Source organism: Triturus cristatus, chromosome 4_2, assembly GCF_964204655.1.
Source record: "Triturus cristatus chromosome 4_2, aTriCri1.1, whole genome shotgun sequence".
Lineage (NCBI taxonomy): Eukaryota > Metazoa > Chordata > Amphibia > Caudata > Salamandridae > Triturus > Triturus cristatus.
The window spans coordinates 457,802,301-457,828,520 of record NC_140586.1 but is presented as its reverse complement, the minus strand read 5'-3'; positions in this window follow the sequence as shown (position 1 = coordinate 457,828,520).

Genomic DNA, 26,220 nt, shown 5'->3' with positions numbered 1-26,220 from the left:
TGCACTTTTTATACTCCATGTAAATACAACCTCAGTATGCACACCAGTTTGCGTTGAAAGGGTGTTCTATAAGTGTTGTTGTGCATGATTGCACTGAATACTCATAGAACAAGACACATGTCTAGATTTGTCAGAAGGCATAAAACTCGATTTGTGTGTGAATGCTGCACCATTCTAAAATTGGTGAAGGAAAGCACAACAAGGAGAATTGTTTTCATTTCTCCACATTTTTACATCTTCATTGCATGCTAAAATGCTCAGCATACATTAAAGGAGAAAAATGCCTTTACTGATTGTTTTTGTGCAGGAAGTTGTGTCAGCACATGACACAGATATCCTTGCACTATGGTGCAAGGGTGCCTGTGTCACCACATGGCTGCAGTTTAAGCAGCCGTGCAGAGAGAAGCATAGATTTGCAACATATTTATGTACATATGTTGCATCCCTGTGCTTCGGAACTACTACAGCTCACTGTAGTTAATGAGGTTACTGTGTGATGCTGCAGCAATCATAGTTCTGCACTCATTCATTCACCATACACTACTAATGCATTTGTTCAGTCAATTACGTACTACACATACATTCATCTAAACTTTCACAGACATACAAACAAATATAGCTCTTTTTTTAAACCAGGAAAGCTAGTTCTTAGAAGAACTATTTTTTTTTCTTCTTTTATGTTTTTACATTTTTTTGTACTTTTTGTACTTTTTGGAACTAATTTGTTATTTTTTTGTTTTTTTCAAAAGGAAAAAAAGACAACAGGAGGAACAAAACAGTCAACTTCTGCAGAAAAAAAATAAACACAAGTTTAGCACTTGTGGTTTTGCTGTGCTCGGCAGATTAGTTCAATTGACTGCTCGCCTTAACATAGTAGTTTGTTGCATTAAATGCAACAAATTTTTATTTTTCCAAATTCTGGACGTATGTCTGGGTGAGTGCTCGATGGTGATGCTGCAGAAGTGCTTGCCACTGCTGGCTGAGGCTGCTGTCGGAGTCTTCTGCATTCCTGCTTGGCCATGTTCATGGGATGCAGATTTTTCAGGTGTGTTAACATACTCACAGTCCTACAAGAGTATTTTTTTGATGGATCTCCTCTGGAAAGCACTCTTTGACATATTTTACATGTCATTTTTTTTAAATTAGTTTTATTTTGTCCTTCTGGGAAGGTAAAGAATGTCCACACCACAGAGGTGTATCTTTCTGTGCGTGGAGGTTCCACAACAAATTCCTCATCGGACGAATGGACTGATTCTGATGGTGGCTGTTGTGCAGAAGCCATTGTCTTCAGAAAAATTGCAGCTGTGGAAATCTTCCCCAAAAAGTTTCTTCTACTTCTAAGGTGTGAGATGTTCCTCCAAAGAAGCTCAAAGAAGAATGATTGAAATGGGTGGGGTCGATAGTTAGAATAGGAAGTGTAATGAACCAATCAAATCTCTTTTTTTGCAGGTCACATGGAATCCACCCACCCTGCGCTTACGCATCACGCACCCAGCGCGCATCCGCGAAATTCAATTAAAAAGAAATATAGGATTAGATGTAAAAATATATTACTTTTAAGACTAGTTTAGAGTTTGTCTTCAATTAATATTCACATGAAATACATATATATATGTTTTTTTAAATGTTAAATATTTCGCCGGATCCGCGCACCCATCGCATCATACATGTATATGACGCATCGCGGAAGCGCGCACGCGTCGCGTTACGTACACCGTACGTGTCGCGTATAGGCTTGGAGTCGCATACCGGTCGCATTGGAAACACGTACCCAACGCACACCGTGCGTGGATGCTTTCACGTAGGGATCGAGAACGGTGCGCATAGGGTGCGCGAATCCCCCCAAAAAAGGAGAAAAAAAAATAAAACACATTTTTGAAAATATAATTTAAAAATAGTTTTAAAAATATAAAATAATAGTTTTAAAAAACCCAATAAAAACAAATAATATTTTTTTAATTTTTAAAAGAATTAATTGAAAAAATAAGTTTAAAAAATTGTGGTAAAATAGTATTTCAAAAAATCATAATTAATGAAATTGACACACTGAAATTGAAAAATATAGAAATCCAATGAAAATCATTAAACATGATATCTTTAGAGATAAGTTATAGTTCGGAATTAGCATTTAAAAAACCTTTGAAATTCACTGAAAAACTATAGGTTTCATGCACGTTATAGTTAGGAATTGGCATTTAAAAAACCTTTGAAATTCACTGAAAAAACCATAGGTTTCAGGGGCGTTATAGTTAGGTTTTGGCATTTAAAAAGCCTAGTCTGCAGTAAGATACATTTAATGACTCACTTATAGAGTCAGTTACGCACCTTGAAAATCATCCATTTACACACTTGTACACCCATTCATTCTTCAACAGACCTTTCCCTATATATATTAAACATATTAAAACTGTACAGAAACACATACTCACTGGATGATGTCATCAGTGATGTCATTAGTGATGTCATTTGAGATGTCATCAGTGATGTCACTGACCATGTCATGAGTGATGTAATATGTGACGTCATCAGCAGTGCATTGCGGGGGCGCGTGTTATAGTTAGCTGAACTGACTATAACGGGGGAATTTCTAGGGTTTTGTACGAGGGAAATGTCCAGCTAACTATAACGCCCCTAAAACCTATGGTTTTTTCAGTGAATTTCTAAGGTTTTTTAAATGCCAAAACCTAACAATAACTCCCCTGAAACCTATGTTGTTTTCAGTGAATTTATATATAAATATATATTTGTTCATATATATAAACAAATAATTTAAGAGAATAAAATAGACAAATAATAATAGAAATATTTTTAAAATGTTAGGAAGTATTTAACAATCATAGATATACTATTCCCACTCCACACTGTGCAACATTGGGAAAGCATTGAATTTCGGAGTGGTAAAATTTACTATTCCCTCTCCAGTCTGTGTAACAGTAAGGATGTGGTACTTTGAAATTTGGGACCGCGTAGGAGGCAGGGCTCTACCCCTGTCTATTCTGGTATTAGCGAACCGCGAATGGTCAATGCGGTATGTACAAGTGCTTTGTATAACGTTTTAGCTATAAATGCACTGTGTATACGATATTATACATTGACTACGTGGGTTCCATCTTAGAGCGGTGGCCATCTTATGGTTGCCCTCACATAGGCTACACATTACAAACAAGTACGGGCCTTTAGAACACATGTACTTTCTGTTTGACTTCTCTGTGACCTGTGCAGCTTGGCTCCGCTGCCCCAGGTCAGTCCGGTCTCACGAGCTCCCCGTCCTACGGCCACCTGCGATTAGCATCAGGGTTTGACACACCATAAAGCCTTTTCATCCCACACGAGCCTCCGGCTAATCTCTTTCACACCTGACTCTTCCTGCTTTATGGCTTGTTTTCCAAACAGGAGATGCCCGTGTTTATTGGGGCCTGTTGATATCTGATGTGGGATCTGAGCCTCGCTGGGTAAATAATTGTGGGCTGGCTTAACTGGAATGTGGGATGGTCATCATGACTCTGCCTTTTCGTTTGTAATGAATACATGTAGATGACCATATCGTAAAACAAGGAATGTGTGCCTGAAGCATGATATTTTGTATTTAAGGAGAAGCCCGTTTCTGTAACTTTAAGCAGTCTCCTGAGAACATACATTGTGTTGTACTTCTTGGATACCTGTAATTGGTCTGCAGCCAATAAATCGATCTTTGACTTCACCTAGAAGACTCTGTGTTTCTGTAGGTCTGAAACAGGAAGAACCCGAAGTCTTAGGGTGTGTTCCCCTGCACCGCTGGGCTTTAAATTCCCAGTACTTCAGTTGGCGCCCAACTCGGGACGATTTCAGCGGTACCAGTCCAAGCCAGAGGTTCGTGAGGAGCTTCGTGTGGAAATTCCGGAGGAAGGCCGCCACTTCATCGAACCCTGCATGTCGACGTGGTCCGAAAGTCTTTTCTGCGAGGTTCTCCGCGTCCCGACCGCTACGAAGGACTGCTGCCCTGATTAATCGCCCTGTTTTGGACCCTTGACGATTTTGGTAGAGCGAAACAATCGAGAGAGTCTTCTGGTGACGCCATCGATCATCGATATTCAGTTAAGTATAAGTGGAGCGTCTCCCAGTTTGTTTGGTATCCTTCGGGATTTTTGGTATCCTTCGGGATCATTTTTGATTTGGAGCTTGCAAGTGCCAAAGCCAGAGGACTCGTGTATTCACGAGACTATCGTAATCGATAATCCTTTGAAGTTTGAAACTAGACTAGTGAGCGAAGATGCCTGGTTCTAGTGTATTTGGTAGATTGTTTTGTTTGGGTTGTGGAAGGGATTTCCAGTTAGAGGATTCATGTCCGGTTCCTCCAATTGGAATTCCAACCTATGAGCTTTATGTAAAACATGGCGTGGGCCCCATTGCATATAATGAAGTATGGATCCGATACACCAGAAAGGACGGTGTTTTAAAATGGCCCCAAAACGGTAGTTTCGATACAGATATTTTAGATAATTTGGAAGTTAAATTGTTTAAAAAGAAAGCCCAGCCGGCGATGTTTGATTCTTTCTGCCTATGGCGAAAGGAAGCCAAACAGAAGGAAATTAAGCTAGCAAAAAGGAATAAGAGAGAAAGAGGTATGTCAATGATGCACGCAGCTGTGCAATTTAAAGATAATGAGGAGGAACAAATGAATGAGCAATTACATAGACAGCGCAAACTAGGGATCGATAAATGTTACCCTGTTTTGTCGCCCCTTGTGCAACATGAAGCAAAAGAGAATGAGAAAGATTCCCTAATGTCCCATTTGCTAAGTTCACCACCCCCGTATGCGCAAAATGCCACAGCGCCCCCACAGCTCGTGAATGTGCAGCCTCCAGTAAATATGCCGCAAGCCTTCCCACAGCCGCCAGCTCCTCCTCAGCCGGCTCCTACCCCCACAGTACAGCCCTCTCAAGGGCCGCCAGCTTCGTTACTGTTGCCCCCGCGCTTCCTGCGACTTTGCCTAGCACATCAGCTGCCTCCCCTGGCACTATTTCTTACACTACCCAGGTACCTGTATCTGAATCCGTTTTTCTTCCCTCTGTCTATCCCCCCGTTGTCGCCTCAACTTCTCCTTCAGCACGACAACGTGTAGCTAATGTAGTTACTAGTTTAATGTCGCCTCTCTTTGGGTCATCTAGTGTGACTCCTGGTTTACAACGTAAGCAATTGCGCAGTCAGCTGCCTGGTCCTGACGAAAAAGAGGTGTTAGATTATCTGGCGCGTAGGTGGATTGGTTTCCCTTCACTCTATAATGTGGAATCAGTTTTCGACCAATGGGATGCCCCAAAACAGAGATATGTCTTTGACAAAATGTGTGAATGCCTCTGTGAGGAATTGGAGGATCATGGTTCAAGCAAAATCCCGCAGGAATTGTGTCTCGTGCGATTTGATTTTGAAACAGGTACAATTGTGGGTCCCGATGTAGATAAAGCAGTTGCGACTTTACTGTCCTTTAGAAATGGCGATTGTCAACAATCATTGTTCGAACAGGAATTCCCTGTGGGGAAAAAGGGAAAAGTGCGACAATACCCTATGAGAGAAGTCCCTCCGGTATGGAAGGAAGCCGTTGCGGCTGATGCCGCTCGAGGTATTGCTGCTGCCCCAGCTCATTTTCAGCGTGTTTGGGTACATGTCCCATGGAAGCGTTCTGAGGTGTTAGCGCTTAAGCAGACATTGCCTGACCCCCGTAAAAACCCTGCAGGATATTATAAGGAGTTATCACAAACTGCAGAATCATGTGTCATGAATCTGGCTGACATAGATATGTTGTTCGGGAATGTTGTTCCACAGCCTTTATGGGGATCCATCCGTAATACGGATCATGCTGCAGAACTAGGGGGCACATGGGCTAATATCATTGCTGCAGTCGCTGGCCAAGTTGGTGGTGCGAAGCCTGACCCTTTAGTAGCGGACCTCCCTGGTAGAATTATTACATACATGAAAACTTTAATGCCCGCGATGCGCGTAAATTGGGATAAACTATCCGCATGTAAGCAGAAGAAAGATGAGACAGTGTCTGATTTCTTTACAAGGTTTGAAGAAACGTTTATCGACCACAGTGGTCAAGACATGAGCACTGAAGGTGGCCAACGGTTATTTGTGGATAAATTTATGCAGAATCTACTTCCCGAGTTGTGCAAGAAATTAAAAGAGTCAGAAAGTTCTTGGGCTGTTTCCTCTTCAGCGCAAATACTGGCTACTGCACAGTATTATGAAAATAGAGATAAAGACGAGAAGGATAGAACAGACAAGAAAACGAAAGAACTGAAAACGAAGGTCCTTTTACAGCAGGCTTATCCGCCACGTGGAGGACAGAATAATTATAGGCAAACCCAAGGTATCTATCAGCAACCCCAACAGTTTCAGAATAACCAGCAAATTAATGGGTATTATCAACCACGTATCCCTGTAGGTCCCAATCAATGTTCATATTGCAGAGAGGAAGGTCATTTCAAGTATAGTTGTCCTAAATTAATGCAGCATACTAGTAATGTGTATGGCACAAGAGGTAGAGGTGGTCAGCAAGCTCCTAGAGGTAGAGGGCGTGGAAATGTTCCCCAGAACGCGCGTCCTCTCCAGCCTCAAAATACGATAAATAGCTTTGATCAGCAAGCCAATGCTACTGGTAATACAGCTCAGTACTATAATAATGATTATTATGCAGAAGACGACAATGTGGAAGGTAATGATTAGTAGGACAGCCATAGACAGAGAGAGGGAGTTGTTTCAGTACCAGTGGATCAGAGTGGACCATATGTTAAAGTGACTACAGCGGGTGTAACAGAGCCCTTTCTGCTGGACACTAGTGCTGCAAAGAGTTCAATTATGCATTCAAAACTCCCTGGCGCGCCTTTGTCTGGCGAAATGAATGTTTCAGTAGGTTTTTCTGGCGCCCCAGTTAGGAACCCGATTTCTAGTCCTATGCCACTTTCTGTTGGACCTTGTGAGCTAAAAGCACCCCTCATCCTAACGACAGGATGTGGTGAAAATCTGCTAGGATTAGACTTGCTAAAAAGATTGCATGCAACGCTATATTGTTCTCCCTCAGGAGTACAACTTACATTAGGTAAGAAAGTGATTTCCCCAATGTATTTGTCTAAGAATGCAATGCCACCTGAATTGTCATCCCTTCCGGATGTCCTTTGGGCTACTGGTCCCAATTATGTGGGTCTCCTGGAAATACCACCATACGTGGTAACTTTGAAAGCCAATGTCAGATTGCCACGCATTCCCCAGTACAAGATCTCCAATGAAGGTCAGAAAGCGTTGTTAGCAATTGTCAGCGATTTGGTTAAAAAGGATGTAATTGAAGGAACAAGAGGCAACGTTTGCAATAGTCCTGTTTTACCTGACTTAAAACGAACGGACCCTTCACAGCCACCTGTTTACAGATTTGTGATTGATCTTAGAGAGGTTAATAAGATTGTTGTGCCACAGTTTCCAGTTGTCCCTGATATAACTGCCTTGTTAACTATGATTCCAGCCTCCGCTGCATGGTTCTCAGTGATCGATCTAAAGAATGCCTTCTTTAGCATCCCAATTGCAGAGGAGAGCAGAGACATTTTTGGCTTCAGTTTAGGAGGTCGAAGCTTCCGCTTTAAACGCGCTCCCCAGGGCTACTGTGAAAGTCCATCAATATACAGTCAGGCTTTAAAAGCGCAGCTTGATGCACTTGTTTTACCTAGTGGCGCTATCCTTATTCAGTATGTTGACGATTTACTAATCGCTGCGGATAGTGAAAAGATTTGCAAAGAAGCTACATTGTCATTGTTGCGTCATTTGTCTGCCTTTCATCACAAAGTGTCTCTCTCAAAAATGCAATATTGTCGACAAGAAGTGACCTACTTAGGTCATCTCTTATCGAAGGAGGGAAGGAAACTGACCCCAGAGAGAATTCAAGGCATTGCACAATTAAGTGTGCCAAGAACACAGAGAGAAGTGCGTGCTTTCTTGGGCATTACTTCATACTGTAGGCACTGGATACCGATTTTTTCTTTACTGGCAAAACCTTTGTTAGCATTAACATGTAAAGACACACCGAATCCTATCCCATGGTCTGAAGAGTGTCAGAAAAGTTTTTGGGAATTGCGAAATGCATTATGTTCAGCTCCTGTGTTGGGTACCCCTGACTACAGCAAGCCTTTTACATTGTATGTTCACGAAAAGAACGGTTGCGCATTATCAGTGTTAACACAGCCTTTTGGCGACAGACCGCGTCCATGCGAATATTTTTCGTTAACCTTGGACCCGGTAGCGAGGGCATTGCCAAGTTGTCTGAGAGCTACAGCCGCCGCAGCTATGTCTATTCGACAGTCTGCTGGACTAGTGATGGATAATACATTGATTGTCATGATTCCACATGCTGTGGACACATTGTTAAACAGGACCAAGACACAGCACTTATAGTGCGCGATTGTCAGGATATGAATTGACACTGTTAGCAAATCATATACACATAAAGAGATGCAACACGTTGAATCCAGCTACATTATTGCCAATTCCAGCAGACCTAGATGAGATTGAGCAACATGACTGTCTGTTCAGAACAGAAGAAGAGACGAAAGGGAGAGTGGATCTTAAAGATACTCCCCTGACTGAGTGTGATGGTACCTTATGGGTGGATGGTTCGTGTTTCAAGCTTCCGAATGGTGATACGACTGCTGCATATGCTATCACGACTTTGCACACGATTGTTGAAACTACACGAGTGCCACATAATTCGGCTCAAGCAGCAGAATTGATTGCCCTTACAAGAGCATGCGTGTTGTCTGAAGGAAAGTGAACATATATACTGACAGCCAGTACGCCTTTGGTGTGGCCCATAGTTTTGGGCGATTGTGGAAAGAACGTGGGTTCCTGACTTCGCATGGAGCTAAAATTCAGAATAGCAAGTTGGTGAATGATCTCCTTGAGTCACTGACCCTACTGTTACAAGTTGCGATTATGAAATGCAGTGCGCACAAGAAAGTCACTGATGATGTTGGTCGTGGTAATGCGTTTGCTGATGAAATCGCGAAAGAAACATCAAAAGATGTGAAGACTCGAATGTATGTTGCAGGCCCTGCAAGATGGGTTGGTGATGTTGGAATGTGTGAAAACACGATAGAGAGTGTGAAGTCCCTTCAAGCTGAAGCCACAGAGAAAGAGTTGAGCAAGTGGAGAGAAAGTACGTGTAAATTGGATGAGAATGGTTGTGGGGTTGATTTGTCAGAACATCTGCGATGGTTGTTACCTGATGCATATGTGCTTCCAGTAGTTACTATGGCACATGGAATGGCACATATCAGTATGAAAGGAATCTGTAAGTTGTTGGCTCCAGTATGGCAGAATGCTGGAATTCCCAAGTGTGCAGAGAATGTGGTCAAGAATTGTATGGTATGTTTGAAATATAACCCTGGTAGGGGAACCCCAACTCCAGCTGGTCATTTTGCTCCTCCATCATATCCATTTGAAGTTTTGCAGCTAGATTTTATTCACATGGAAAGGTGCAACAACTTGAAATATGTACTGGTTGTTGTTTGCGCTTTTTCAAAATGGATAGAAGCATATCCCCTAAAAGACAACACTGCTTTATCCACAGCCAAAGCCCTTGTGAAAGAATTTTTTCCTAGGTTTGGAATGCCAAGAATGGTGTGGAGTGATAATGGGAGTGAGTTTGTGGGTCGAGTGATGAAGAATGTGTGTGAGGGGTTAGGGATAAAGCAAAAGTTTCACGCTGCAAATCACCTCCAATCAGCTGGATTAGTAGAGTGCTACAATGGCACTCTGAAGCTAAAACTAGCCAAAATCCAGGCGAGCTCCGGTCTTAAATGGCCTGACGCCCTGCCTTTAGCACTCCTATCCACCAGAATGACTTTGCACTCACGAGTGGGACTCAGTCCATACGAAGTGGTTTTTGGCCGCCCGGCCACTGTATGGGGTGTGCCAAGACCGACGAAATTCAGTGAAATCGGACATCCAGTACTGCTTGATTATTTGTATGAATTGACGGCTAAATTGCGTGTTTTACACCAACAGGTGCATGATACTCTCCTCCAGGCCTCTGAAGCTCCAGGACACCCTATCGACCCTGGGACGTGGGTTCTCATCAAGAACTTCCAGCGAAAAAACAACGATGAGCCCCGTTGGATTGGCCCTCACCTCGTACTTCTGTCTACAAGATCAGCTGTTCGAGTAAAGGGGAAAAAGAATTGGATTCACGGCGCCCACATCAAGAGGATCCCTTTGCCTCTACCATATGACCCGTGGGTCCAGGAGGGTATCGCTGACTCTGAAACAGACACTGTACCTCGTTTTGTACCATTTAGTGATGCGCGCGTAAGAGGCACAACTTCAGAACAAGAAAGTGACGATATTTTACAAGAAGCTGTGCCACCGTCAATTCGACTGGACACCACAGAGCCTGAACTCTTGTTTCAAGACCAGACAGTGGCTGGTAGAAACCGCTACAACCTGAGACCAAGGCCAATGGACAAATAAAAATTCCCTCCCCTTACTATTTTTTGATATTATAGCTCTCCCATCTGAAGGACTTTCTTGATTTTTGTTTTTCGAACCACCATCCGGGTTCAGCCGCAGGGTCGCGGTGCCAAGACTTTGGGGTACAGGCTGAAGACATTAGGTCAACGGTTTTGGTTGGTCTAGGGCGTTCCCTGGCCTGACGGGCGTACTCCTTAGCAGAAGATACTCACCCGCCGCGAGCGGCACGATTAGAGGATGGAGTTTTTCAAGATGGAGAGACTCGCTGAGGAAATGAACTTTAAAACAAAAATATGTAAAATAATGAAGAGCAAACGTTTTGTATTTTTATGTCTGTTTATACTATGTAGTATGATAGTGTTTACTGTAGGATTCGTATTCTTCTCCTCTCAAGAGCCCTTTACACCCACTGAACAGCCTATACCTCCTCCTACTGTCTCCTTGCACTCTTTTCACCCTCTGCCTGAACACGAACAAGCTAGACGATCAGAGTTTGTAAACAACTCGTTTATTCAGCTCCTGCACCAGCACCAACTAGTCATGAAGACAACCAATTGCTGGGTGTGTGGGTTAATGCCACATACCATTAACAAAGGTATTCCGTATCTAGTGCTGCCGTTTAGTTACAATGGATCGTCATGGGCATTCCAGACCATGTTTCTCTTTGCACTAGATGCCTACTCCCCGCGACAACCGCGTTCCATCAGACCTAGCACAAACAATAAGGCCTTAATGAAAGGAGTTGCCGATATGAGCAGAGATATCGACGCATACTCATCTATTCCCAAGGATGAATTGAGAGCTTATGTAGGGTGGAACGCGACGGGGTATAGCATTAGTCTGGGTGAAAGGCAGCAAAAAATCTCATCCCCAATCTGGGTCGTACCCCACATAGGTCGGTTCTGTTTACAAGGTAATGGTCAGAATCCAAGAGCTCAACTGGGGAAAAGTGACTGTACTGAAACGTACACTTTTCCATCACAGTTTTCCCCTGCGTTTTTGGCTGCCAAGGGTACATATTTTGTCTGCAATGACCGAGCATATAAATGGTTGCCCCCTGATTTCTCGGGCACATGTTATATTGCGAATCTGCTACCGCCGACATTTACTGCTACCTCTGACTATCACAAGACCAGAGTTGTAAGAGGCGTGATTAGTAAGGAGGATACTGCAGGTCAGGACGCAGGAGACTTTTTTTGGGGTTTCCTGCCATTTTGGGGACCTATGGTCAATAGTAGGAACCTGAGACAACTGACTCGTGTGGTTGAATCCACTGTTAATGTTACGGCTGGTGCCCTTGGTAATTTGACAGCTGAGCTCCAAGCGGATCGCCTCATGACTTTGCAGAACCGCATGGTTCTAGACGTTATACTTGCAGACCGCGGTGGGGTATGTAAGATTATCCAATCTAGCTGTTGCATTTTCATACCAGATAATGCTCCAACAGTTTATCAAGCCATCTCCAAACTGCATAAAATATCTGAATCCATACACGTGGATAAAGGAGATTGGTCACTGGTGGGGTGGTTCTGGGAATTGATATCTGCCTGGGGTTGGAAAATTCTGATGGTCATTGGAATGATCTTAGCCATTCTTTTCCTGTTCTGTCTGTGCATACAGTGTGCTCCTGCGATATGTGGCCTCTGTGCTACATTATGTGTAAGGAAACCTGTATCGAGGGACGAGCTAAGTAATAGGATGATGCTACAGCAACATCTCCATGACTTCGTGAATATTGACCTAGACTCGGATTGATATGAGTATAGTTATTGCCTATGTAAGGGCAAATGGAGGGTCTGTGGTACTTTGAAATTTGGGACCGCATAGGTTGGCAGGGCCCTACCCCTGTCTATTCCGGTATTAGCGAACCGCGAATGGTCAATGCGGTATGTACAAGTGCTTTGTATAACGTTTTAGCTATAAATGCACTGTGTATACGATATTATACATTGACTACGTGGGTTCCATCTTAGAGCGGTGGCCATCTTATGGTTGCCCTCACATAGGCTACACATTACAAACAAGTACGGGCCTTTAGAACACATGTACTTTCTGTTTGACTTCTCTGTGACCTGTGCAGCTTGGCTCCGCTGCCCCAGGTCAGTCCGGTCTCACGAGCTCCCCGTCCTACGGCCACCTGCGATTAGCATCAGGGTTTGACACACCATAAAGCCTTTTCATCCCACACGAGCCTCCGGCTAATCTCTTTCACACCTGACTCTTCCTGCTTTATGGCTTGTTTTCAAAACAGGAGATGCCCGTGTTTATTGGGGCCTGTTGATATCTGATGTGGGATCTGAGCCTCGCTGGGTAAATAATTGTGGGCTGGCTTAACTGGAATGTGGGATGGTCATCATGACTCTGCCTTTTCGTTTGTAATGAATACATGTAGATGACCATATCGTAAAACAAGGAATATGTGCCTGAAGCATGATATTTTGTATTTAAGGAGAAGCCCGTTTCTGTAACTTTAAGCAGTCTCCTGAGAATATACATTGTGTTGTACTTCCCGGATACCTGTAATTGGTCTGCAGCCAATAAATCGATCTTTGACTTCACCTAGAAGATTCTGTGTTTCTGTAGGTCTGAAACAGGAAGAACCCGAAGTCTTAGGGTGTGTTCCCCTGCACCGCTGGGCTTTAAATTCCCAGTACTTCAAGGAAAGTGTTGGCTCTTCTGAGGTTTTAACCCGTTGTGTGCCCATGACGAACTGGACTCGTCATGGAGCACAGTCGCGCTGTGCCCATGACGAGTCCAGCTCGTCATGAGGCATTCCCTGGGGAATCCCTCTGGTGCGGGCACGAGAGGGATTCTCTTTAATTAAAAATTGCCTTAGGCCTCCCACACGAGTGAGGCACCGTTTTTATTGGGAGACCTGGGGGAACGCTGGGTGGTAGGAAATTTGTGTCAGCCCGGTGATGCCACAACTTTCCCCCCAAAAAATGTGTGAAAAAGGTGATTTTTTCAGCTAAATTTGAGGTTTGCAGGACATTCTGGGTAAGGAAACGTTGGGGGATCCACACAAGCCATACCTCCCTGGAATCCCCCGGGTGTCTAGTTTTCAGAAATGTGTGGGTTTGGTAGGTTTCTCTAGGTGGCCGCCGAGCACCGGGCCAAAAAACCAAATGACCCCCCTTGCAAAACCAGGTCATTTTGAGATAGGCAATTTTCATGTCGCCTCACCACGTTTTGGGCTCTTGCCTGTCGCGGGTACTTGGGCCTCCCACACGAGTGAGGCACCGTTTTTATCGGGAGACCTGGGGGAACGCTGGGTGGTGGTAAATTTGTGTCAGCCCGAGGATGCCGCAACTTTCCCACACAAAAATGTGTGAAAAAAGTGCTTTTTTCAGCTAAATTTGAGGTTTGCAGGGCATTCTGGGTAAGGAAACGTTGGGGGATCCATGCAAGCCATAACTCTCTGGAATTCCCAGGGTGTCTAGTTTTCAGAAATGTGTGGGTTTAGTAGGGTTCCCTATGTGCCGGCAGAGCTAGGGTTCAAAAACTACAGCTAGGCACTTTGACAAAAAAAGGTCATTTTTCACTGCGAAATTGAGGTGTGTCCACGATGCGTTTTGCGTCGTTACCTGCCGCGTGCACTAGGCCGACCCACACAAGTGAGGTACCACTTTTCTCTGAAGACTTTGGGGAACACGGGGTGGGTGGATATTTGTGGATCCACGCAGATTCCAGATCTTCCACCACAGAAATGTGGGGAAAATGTGTATTTTTTTGCAATTTTTTAGGTTTGCAAGGGATTCTGGGTAACATAACCTGGTGGGAGGCAGTCAAGTCACCCCATCTTAGATTCCCCTGGGTGTCTAATTGTCAAAAATGTAAAGGCTTGCTAGGTTTCCCTAGGTGCCGGCAGAGCTATGGTTCAAAAACGACAGCTAGGCACTTTGCCAAAAAAGGGTCATTTTTCGCTGTAAAATTGAGGTGTGTCCACGTTAAGTTTTGCGCCGTTTCCTGTCGCGGGCACTAGGCTGACCCACACAAGTGAGGTACCATTTTTCTCGGAAGACTTTGGGGAACGCGGGTGGGTGGAAATTTGTGGATCCAAGCAGATTCCAGAACTTTCCACCAGAGAAATGTGGGTAAAATGTGTTTTTTTTGGCAATTTTTTAGGTTTGCAAGGGATTCTGGGTAACAGAACCTGGTGGGAGGCAGTCAAGTCACCCCATCCTGGATTCCCCTGGGTGTCTAGTTTTCAAAAATGTATAGGTTTGCTAGGTTTCCCTAGGTGCCGGCAGAGCTATGGTTCAAAAACTATAGCTAGGCACTTTGCCAAAAAAGGGTCATTTTTCGCTGTGAAATTGAGGTGTGTCCACGTTAAGTTTTGCGCTGTTTCCTGTTGCGGGCACTAGGCCGACCCACACAAGTGAGGTACCATTTTTCTCGGAAAACTTTGGGGAATGCGGGGTGGGTGGAAATTTGTGGATTCATGCAGATTCCAGAACTTTCCACCAGATAAATGTGGGGAAAATGTGTTTTTTTGGGCAATTCTTTAGGTTTGCAAGGGATTCTGGGTAACAGAACCTGGTGGGAGGCAGTCAAGTCACCCCATCCTGGATTCCCCTGGGTGTCCAGTTTTCAAAAATGTATAGGTTTGCTAGTTTTCCCTAGGTGCCGGCAGAGCTATGGTTCAAAAACTACAGCTAGGCACTTTGCCAAAAAAGGGTCATTTTTCGCTACAAAATTGAGGTGTGTCCACGTTACGTTTTGCGCCGTTTCCTGTCGCGGGCACTAGGCTGACCCACACAAGTGAGGTACCATTTTTCTCGGAAGACTTTGGGGAATGCGGGTGGGGTGGAAATTTGTGGATCCACGCAGATTCCAGAACTTTCCACCAGAGAAATGTAGGGAAAATAGGTTTTTTTGGCAATTTTTTAGGTTTGCAAGGGATTCTGGGTAACAGAACCTGGTGGAGGCAGTCAACTCACCCCATCCTGGATTCCCCTGGGTGTCTAGTTTTCAAAAATGTATAGGTTTGCTAGGTTTCCCTAGGTGCCGGCAGAGCTATGGTTCAAAAACTACAGCTAGGCACTTTGCCAAAAAAAGGGTCATTTTCCACAGCGAAATTGAGGTGTGTCCACGTTGCTTTTTGCACCGTTTCCTGTCGTGGGCACTAGGCCGACCCACACAAGTGAGGTACCATTTTTCTCAGAAGACTTTGGGGAACACTGGGTGGGTGGAAATTTGGGGATCCAAGTAGATTCCAGAAATTTCCACCACAGAAAAATTGGGGAAAATGTGTTTTTTGGGCAATTTTTGAGGTTTGCACGGGATTCTGGGTAACAGAACCTGGTGGGAGGCAGTCAAGTCAGCCCATCCTGGATTCCCCTGGGTGTCTAGTTTTCAAAAATGTATAGATTTGCTAGGTTTCCCTAGGTGCCGGCAGAGCTATGGTTCAAAAACTACAGCTAGGCACTTTGCCAAAAAAGGGTCATTTTTCGCTACGAAATTGAGGTGTGTCCATGTTACGTTTTGCGCCGTTTTCTGTCGCGGGCACTAGGCTGACCGACACAAGTGAGGTACCATTTTTCTCTTAAGACTTTGGGGAACGTGGGGTGGGTGGAAATTTGTGGATCCACGCAGATTCCAGAACTTTCCACCAGATAAATGTGGGGAAAAAGTGTTTTTTTGGCAACTTTTTAGGTTTGCAAGGGATTCTGGGTAACAGAACCTGGTGGGAGGCAGTGAAGTCACCCCATCCTGGATTCCCCTGGGTGTCTAGTTTTAACAAATGTATAGGTTTGCTAGGTTTCCCTATGTGCCGGCAGAGCTATGGTTCAAAAACTACAACTAGGCACTTTGCCAAAAAAGGATAATTTTTCGCTGTGAAATTGAGGTGTGTCCACATTAAGTTTTGTGCCGTTTCCTGTCGCGGGCACTAGGCCGACCCACACAAGTGAGGTACCATTTTTCTCTGAAGACTTTGGGGAACGCGGGGTGGGTGGAAATTTGTGGATTCATGCAGATTCCAGAACTTTCCACCAGAGAAATGTGGGGAAAATGTGTTTTTTTTGGCAATTGTTTAGGTTTGCAAGGGATTCTGGGTAAAAAGAACCTGGTGGGAGGCAGTCAAGTCACCCCATCCTGGATTCCCCTGGGTGTCCAGTTTTCAAAAATGTATAGGTTTTCTAGGTTTCCCTAGGTGCCGGCAGAGCTATGGTTAAAAAACTACAGCTAGGCACTTTGCCAAAAAAGGGTCATTTTTCGCTACAAAATTGAGGTGTGTCCACATTACGTTTTGTGCCGTTTCCTGTCGCGGGCACTAGGCCGACCCACACAAGTGAGGTACCATTTTTCTTGGAAGACTTTGGGGAATAAGGGGTGGGTGGAAATTTGTGGATCCACGCAGATTCCAGAACTTTCCACCAGAGAAATGTAGGGAAAATGCGTTATTTTGGCAATGTTATAGGTTTGCAAGGGATTCTGGGTAACAGAACCTGGTGGAGGCAGTCAAGTCATCCCATCCTGGATTCCCCTGGGTGTCTAGTTTTAAAAAATGTATAGGTTTGCTAGGTTTTCCTAGGTGCCGGCAGAGCTATGGTTCAAAAACTACAGCTAGGCACTTTGCCAAAAAAGGGTCATCTTTCACAGCAAAATTGAGGTGTGTCCACGTTGCGTTTTGCACCGTTTCCTGTCACGGGCACTAGGCCGACCCACACAAGTGAGGTACCATTTTTCTCGGAAGACTTTGGGGAACACTGGGTGGGTGGAAATGTGGGGATCCAAGTAGATTCCAGAACTTTCCACCACAGAAATATGGGGAAAATGTGTTGTTTTTGGCAATTTTTGAGGTTTGCAAGGGATTCTGGGTAACAGAACCTGATGGGAGGCAGTAAAGTCACCCCATCCTGGATTCCCCTGGGTGTCTAGTTTTCAAAAATGTATAGATTTGCTAGGTTTCCCTAGGTGCCGGCAGAGCTATGGTTCAAAAACTACAGCTAGGCACTTTGCCAAAAAAGGGTCATTTTTCGCTACGAAATTGAGGTGTGTCCATGTTAGGTTTTGCACCGTTTCCTGTCGCAGGCACTAGGCTGACCCACACAAGTGAGGTACCATTTTTCTCTGAAGACTTTGGGGAACGCGGGGTGGGTGGAAATTTGTTGATCCACACAGATTCCAGAACGTTCCACCAGATAAATGTGGGGAAAAAGTGTTTTTTTGGCAATTTTTTAGGTGTGCAAGGGATTCTGGGTAACAGAACCTGGTGGGAGGCAGTCAAGTCACCACATCTTAGATTTCTCTGGGTGTCTAGTTTTCCAAAATGTATAGGTTTTCTAGGTTTCCCTAGGTGCCGGCAGAGCTACGGTTAAAAAACTACAGCTAGGCACTTTGCTAAAAAAGGGTAATTTTGCATTGTGAAAATGTGGTGTGTTCACGTCGGGTTTTGAGCCATTTCCTGTCGTGGGCACTATGCCTACCCCTACAAGTGAGGTACCATTTTTATCGGGAGACTTAGGGTAATTCAGATTTGTAAAGGAACTGTTATTACCTATTGACTTTCGATGCATTTCTGCCTTCCAAATGAAAGACATTGTGTAAAAAACAAGTCATTCAAAAAAATGACTGATAATTCTCATGCTAGTATGAGTTTTCCCAATTTCGGAAATGTGCAAATATCTACTGTTTCTAAACTCTATACTTTGTTCCCATTTCAGAAATACATAGGTGTCTTTCATACCGATTTTTCCATGTACACATTTTTACAGAATAATTACTATATACCCGGTACATAATAAAAAACCATTGCAAGTTGCTGCTCAGTTTTTGGATCTGGGTTTGTCGGGTTCTTGGTGAACCTACAAGTCCTATATATCCACACAACCAGTAATGTCCAGCGGATGTAATGGTTTATTGCTTTCAAAGAGCTGTCATAATTAGATGAAGTTACAGGTGAAAACGTTGACACAAAAGTCTTTTTTATTCAACACATTTTCAATTTATCCTATATTTAACTGTTAGTTTCTATAAAAAAACCTTGATGAATCTACACAAATGACCCCTTGCTGAATTCAGAATTTAGTCTACTTCTCTAAAATGTATAGCTTTCCGGGATCCATTATTGCTTTTGTACCCATTTCTACCATTAACTGGAAGGAGGTCGAAATCACAAAAAATAGCAAAAATAGGCTATGTCCCAGAAAAATGCCAAAACTGTGTAAAAAATGTTGGGTTTCTGACAAAAGTCTGGTATCCCCTAAAAGCTGGGAAAATGGTGATTTCAGCCCCATAAACCCTTTTTTGATAACACTTGCAGGGAAAAACTCAGAAGCTTTCATTTGCAGCCCGTTTTTCCCATTTTCCCCCCAAAAAACTTAATTTTGCTGTATTTTGGCTAATTTCTGTGACCCCTCCAGGGGAATCCACAAACCCTGAGTACCTTCAGAATCCCCATGATGTTGGAAGAAAAGGACGTAAATTTGGCGTGGATACCTTATGTGGTCAAAAAGTTACAGGGGCCTCAGCGCGCACTACCCCAAATAGCCAAAAAAAGGGCATGGCACAGGAGGAGAAAAGGCCTGGCAGCGAAGGGGTTAAATGTACTATCCCCACTCTAGTCTCTGCAACAGTAATAGACTTCTAAGGGGTAAAAATTACTATTTCCACCCCAGCCTGTGTAACAGTAGTTGGACTTTGGAGGGATTAAATTGACTATTCCCACCCAAATCTATGCAACAGTATGGAGAGCTTAGGACTTCGGAAGGGTTACATCTACTCTTCCCACTCCAGTCTTTGTGACAGGAGGAAAAATGTTGGACTTTGGAGGGTTAGACTTTCCTATTCCCACTGCAGTTTGTGCAACAATAGAGAAAGCATTTGGCTTTTGTAGGTGTGATATTTACTATTCCCACTCTAGTCTGTGCAACAGTAAGGAAAGCGTTTGACTTTGGAGGGGAATAATTTACTATTCCAGCTCCAGTCTGTGAGACAGACGGGAAAGCGTTGGAGTTCAGAGGGATTGCATTTACTATTCCCACTCCAGTCTGGGCAACAGTAGGAAAAGTGTTAGACTTTCAAAGGGTAAAATTTACTATTCACACTCCAGTCTGTGCAACAGTCGGGAAAGTATTAAACTTCAGAGGGATAAAATTTACTATTCCCACTCAAGTTTGTGCAACAGCAGGGAAAGCTTTGGATTTCAGAGGGGTCAAATATATTATACCTAGTCCAGCCTGTGCAACAGTAGGGAAAGCGTTGGACTTCGGAGGGGTTTCATTTACTATTCCAACTTCAGTCTGCGCAACAGACAGGAAAGTGCCGGACTTCAGAGGGGTAACATTTACTATTCCCACTCCAGTGTATGCAACAGTAGGTAAAGCGTTAGACTTCAGACGGGTAGAAATTACTATTTCCACTCCAGTCTGTACAGCAGTAGAGGAAATGTTGGATTTCAGCAGGGTAAATGTTACTATTCCCTCTCCAGTCTGTGCAACAGAAGGGAAAGCATTTGCCTTTGGTGGAAATAAATTTACTATTCCCACTCCAGTCTGTGCAACAGTGGGGAAAGCATTGGACTTCGGAGGGATTTAATTAACTATTCTGACTCCAGTCTGTTCAACAGTAGGGAAAGTTTTGGACTTCGGAGGGAATACATTTACTTTTCCATCTCCAATCTATGCAACAGTAGGGGAAAGTGTAGGACTTTGAAGGGGTCATATGTACTTTTCCCACTCCAGTCTATGCAACAGTCATGCAGATTCCAGAACTTTCCATCACAGAAATGTTGGGAAAATGCGTTTTTTTTGTCACGTTTGCAAGGGATTCTGGGTAACAGACCCTGGTGGGAGGCAGTCAAGTCACCCCATCCTGGATTCCCCTGGGTGTCTAGTTTTAAAAAATGTATAGGTTTACTAGGTTTCCCTAGGTGCCGGCAGGGCTAGGGTTAAAAACTACAGCTGGTCACTTTGCCAAAAAAGGGTCATTTTTCACTGCAAAATTGAGGTGTGACCACGTTGCGTTTTGCGCCGTTTCCTGTCACGGCCACTATGCCGACCCGCACAAGTGAGGTACCATTTTTCTCGTAGGACTTTGGGGAACGTGGGGTGGGTGGAAATTTGTGGATCAATGCAGATTCCAGAACTTTTCATCACAGAAATGTGGGGAAAATGTGTTTTTTTTGTCAATTTTTTACGTTTGCAAGGGATTCTGGGTAACAGACCATGGTGGGAGGCAGTCAAGTCACCCCATACTGGATTCCCCTGGGTGTCTAGTTTTCAAAAATGTAGAGGTTTGCTATGTTTCCCTCGGTGCCGGCAGGGCTAAGGTTAAAAAACTACAGCTCGTCACTTTGCCAAAAAAGGGTCATTTTTCACTGCAAAATTGAGGTGTGACCATGTTGTATTTTGCGCCATTTCCTGTCGCGAAAACTAGGCCGACCCGCACAAGTGAGGTACCATTTTTCTCGTAGGACTTTGGGGAACGCGGGGTGGGTGGAAATTTGTGGATCCACGCAGATTCCAGAACTTTCCATCACAGAAATGTGGGGAAAATGTGTTTTTTTTTGTCAATTCTTTACGTTTGTAAGGGATTCTGGGTAACAGACCATGGTGGGAGGCAGTCAAGTCACCCCATCCTGGATTCCCCTGGGTGTCTAGTTTTCAAAAATGTATAGGTTTGCTAGGTTTCCCTAGGTGCCGGCAGAGCTATGGTTCAAAAACTACAGCTAGGCACTTTGCCAAAAAAGGGTCATTTTTCGCTGTGAAATTGAGGTGTGTCCACGTTAAGTTTCCCTAGGTGCCGGCAGGGCTAGGGTTCAAAAACTACAGCTAGACTCTTTGCAAAAAAAGTGTAAATTTTCAGTGTGAAAATGTGGTGTGTTCACCTTAGGTTTTGAGCCACTTCCTGTTGTGGGCACTATGCCTACCCACACAAATGAGGTACCATTTTTATCGGGAGGCTTAGGGAAGTTCAGATTTGTAAAGCAACTGTTATTACCTATTGATTTTTGATGCATTTCTCCCTTCCAAATGAAAGACATTGTGTAAAAAAAAAGTCATTTTGAAAAATGACCAATAATTGTCATGCAATTATGAGTATTCCCAATTTCGAAAATGTCCAAATATGCACTGTTTCTAAACTCTGTAATTTGTTCCCATTTCAGAAATACATAGGTGTCTTTCATACCGATTTTTCCATGTACACATTTTCCCACAATAATTGCTATATACCCGGAACAAAAAAAAAAAACATTACAAAATGCTGCTCAGTTTTTTACTCTGGGTTCGTTGGGCTCTTGGTGAACCTACAAGTCCTATATATCCCCACAACCAGGAAGGTCCACCAAATGTAACGGTACATTGCTTTCAAAGAGATGTCATAATTCGAAGAAGTTACAGGTGAAAACGTTAACTCAAAAGGCTGCTTTTTTCAACAAATGTTTAATTTTTCCTATATTTACCTGTTAGTTTCTATAAAGAAACCTTGATGGATCTACACAAATGACCCCTTGCTGAATTCAGAATTTTGTCTACTTTTCAAAAATGTATAGCTTTCCAGGATCCATTATTGCTTTTCTACCCATTTCTACCATTATCTGGAAGGAGGTTGAAAGCACAAAAAATAGCAAAAATAGGTTATGTCCCAGAAAAATGTCAAAACTGTGTAAAAAATGTTGGATTTCTGACAAAAACCTGTCATTCCCTAAAAGCTGGAGAAATTGTGATTTCATCCCCACAAACCCTTTTTTGATATCATTTGCAGAGAAAAACCCAGACGCTTTCATTTGCAGCCACTTTTCCCGATTTTTCACATAAAAAACAAAATTTTGCTGTATTTTGACTAATTTCTGGGAACCCTCTAGGAGAATCCACAAACCCTGGGTACCTTTAGAATCCCCATGATGTTGGAAGAAAGGGACGCAAATTTGGCGTGGATACCTAATGTGGTCAAAAAGTTACAGGGGCCTAAGCGTGCACTACCCCAAATAGCCCAAAAAAGGCTTAGCACAGGAGGGGAAAAGGCCTAGCAGCGAAGGGGTTAACTGTGATCTGTATTCATTGTCAACATTATTATATCAATAAAACATTTCAAATGAGCAAAACATGTCTGTATACTTTTTATCAACTTTCCATCTATAACAAATCAATAATAAAGGCAGCCCCCAGAGTGCATCACATTTTTATTACATTACATGCAACCATAGTCTTAGCCCTAGAGGAGGTTTTAATATACGTTTCGCCTTTATACACCTTTACCCACAATAATTGCAACCATGAAGTAAGGCCCTAGAGGCCACAGCACTCCCAGTTGTAGAGAAAAAGACATTGAGAAAAATCCTGGAGTGCTGTGCATTTTATGACCCATGCAAACCGAGGGTCATTACTTTTTTAAGACTCTTTCTGGGGGGAGTTATTACCCTCCTGCAGCTCCCTTACACCTTCTTACTGTCATTGGTTGTGCCTCTGCCATCCTGCAGCTACCATGACTAAAGAAAATTAGGCAGATGCGGAAGCCTCAAATGGCATAATGGGCCACTCCAGCCAGAGAAGAGTGTAAGTGATGAGCGGCTCTCCCACTGCACTAGAGAGAGCTGCTGTTGCTTTTTTACATTGCTGCATGGCCTCGCGCAATGTTTTCTTTTGTTCTTTTTTCTTCCTTTTTGGGGATGCATGATCCTACCTGGGCATCCCCATGCCTTCTCTCATTGGGGACACATGAAGGGGGCCCACCTCTCACTGCCCCGCTGGCTCCCGCATGGCCCGCACCTCCATGTTCGGCACACCCCCACTGGGGGTGGCGCTACTTGGATCCACCGTCCTCTTCGTAGGGCAGTCGGTGAAGGGGCCCCATGTGCCACCCCCTAGAAAAATTAAAACCGTCTACCCCCAGGAAGATGGGGCCCCTAGGGACAAGGGTGATGGGGCCTCCCCCTCCTCCTTGGTGCAAATAGATAAAATGATCCTTGTACTGACCCCAGGCCCTGGCCCACCTGGGTGTACTGCTGTCTGGATGGTGGAGAATAATGTGCTACGTTCGTCAAATGAGGGGTCAAAGGTCTCCAATATTTTAAATACCATAACATGGGCCTGGTTGAGTAGCTTTTGATGATCCTGGCCTCATTTTACTCCTGGTGGTGAGCTATAGACAACAGGTGCAGGTTGCAGTGGACTGCCTCACCTCCAAAGTGGTGTTAACAACAGAGAGCTCATTCTCCTGGTTCCCCATGCCAGTCTTCTGCTTAGTCTCTGTGTCTGGGTGCAGAAGTCAAGGGATTTCTCCCAACTTGTCCTCAAGGCATCTCAGGGGGCCAGCCTCACTGGCCTTTGGGCAGAATCACTAGTCCTGGGGTCAAAGGGGCAGAGACCATAACCCTTTGTGGGCACCAGGGGATTCTTATGTCCAGTTGTCCATGAAGGCCCAAGGGTTCAGCAGTGAATCACAGATAAACACCAAGCAAGAGAGAGTCTCCTCCTTGTGCAATAGATTTTAAAGAGAAGAAGAAGGTTCCAGATGCCAGGCACCACTGACCAATCCTAGGGCGCCACATGCCCTCCCCACCCCTTCCCCAACCCTCCTGCACAGCATGCTGGAACCGTTCAAACGGGCATCATCCAGGAGTCAATAGTCAGACTCCTCTGGGGGACTCAGCTCCACCTCTCACTGACATCACTGCCAGGGCCTTCCTCACTGGACTTCCAAAGTTGGCTCCAGAGGTCTGTGTTCCCTCTTTTGTTTAGTAGGCTTTGGCAGACCCATTCCTGGTACAGTGTGACAGCTGATTGATTGATGCAGATCATTCAGCCCCATCCTTTTCCGTCTCAGAAGCTGGGTGAAGCACTGTTAATTGTTCCCTCTGCCTGGGGAAGCCTTTGATCCTGCTGCTGTAGTGAAATGTAATTAACTGGGCGCTGAGCCAGATAAATGTTGCATTTATGGATGTCGTATGAGTTATCGAGATATCTTTTTGGAACTTGCATATTTGATTTTTTGCACACGCTACACCCAACATTGATATTACACTGGTCCCTGCAGGCTAGAGGGAAGCAAAACTTAACTGTAAGGCGATTCTCTCCCTATGTGTTTAATAAAGTGTCACTACAGATTAAACAGTAAATCACACTTAGTTTCCTTATTAGTTAACATTATACGCATACTGTTGGTCAATATATCATCCTACAGAGTCAACACTGCACCAGGCTAACTGAGCACAGATACAAAGCTGCACACAACAGTAGCCTCCCACGCACAGCCTGTACACAAGTGCAAATGTCTGTGTTCACATGTTCACATGTAACCAGCTATGTGCCCCTTATCCTTGCTTCGTTGCAGTGGCCTTATCTTTAAAAGGCTGACACTGTTGGTAAACACATGCAGTCCATTTTACATTTGTGATTACCATAGGTGAGACACATGTAGTCTGACTCACCCAAGGTAAAAAGTCCAAATCTGGGTGATCCAATAATCAAAAAACACAATTGCAACACATGTCATTACAATATATATTTTCGGTGAACTATGAGACAAGGTGCTCTCTCCTTCATGAGAAAAATCAAATGAGTGTTAGGTTACAGTTCTGTTTTCTCATCAGATGGTTACTATTACTATTTTCTTTGAGTTAAGATCTTCCTATCTTTGTAAAAAAGCAGGGCAATATGTACATAACTTTATTGCCCAAGAGCACACAATTTGCAGTAAGGGAGGATGCGATTAATAAAAAGTATTTTGTCTGATTCCATAGATTCCGTTTTGCTTATTAAACAACAACTGGGATGTGAGTGATTCTGATGGGGTGACTCAGAGACTACTCCCCCCAAACAAATGCCACTGTGTTGTGGAATGTGGGCAGACTTTTAATACTGAGCTCCCACCCAGCATAAATTGATAAAGTGGCAAAGTCAGGGTTAAACATCAAATCTCCTAGAACCATGGCTAACACGTTCCCAGGGAAAGCTGCCTTCAACTCTCCATTGCAGGAGGTGTCCCCCCTCCTTTCTCCTGTCTGCATTTTTGATTGACAGCGCCAAAGACCCCCTCCCACCACCCGATCATGCTGACCGGCTGGACCTCACCAGATTGGACTTCAACTCCCATCAGCACCGGGGGCGTGGCCAGCTGCCACTCTCTGTTTCACACCTCCCAGCACAGCATAAGGTCTCCTATGGCCCCTCACATTGCGGGAAGCCACCTTCAACTCTCTGGTGCAGGAGCGGGCCCCCTCCTTTCTCTTGCCAGCTTCTGCACTTGAGTGTGCCAAAGACCCCCTCCCACCACCTGACCATGATAATCGGCCAGACCTGACCGGATCGGACTTCAAATTCCATCAGCCCCTGGGGCGGGGCAAGCTGCCACTCTGTTTTGTACCTCCAGGCTCAGTATAAGATCTACTGTGGTCCCTGCATTTTGCTATGTGCATGGGCGGTTCCCCGGGCAAAGCCCAAGTCATGGGCAGGCCCATCCATGCTCATCATAGCTCGGAGGAGGCTGGGCTGGGTGCCTCCTCTAGCACCCACTCCTCATGGCTTAAATTACTGTACCCCCTTTGCTGCCTGCTGCCCCTGTCCCTGCCCCTGCACTGCCCCAGCACTGCCCCTGCACTGCCCCAGCAGTGCCTGGTGACCCTGTCCTTGTGCTGCCCGCTGCCTCTGTCCCTATGCTGCCCCCTCACTGCCTGCTGCCCCGGTCCCTGTGCTGCCCCTGCGATGCCTGCTGCCCCTCTCCCTGTGCTGCCCCCTCACTGCCTGCTGCTCCTATCGATGCGGTGCCTGCTGCCCTATCCCTGCGCTG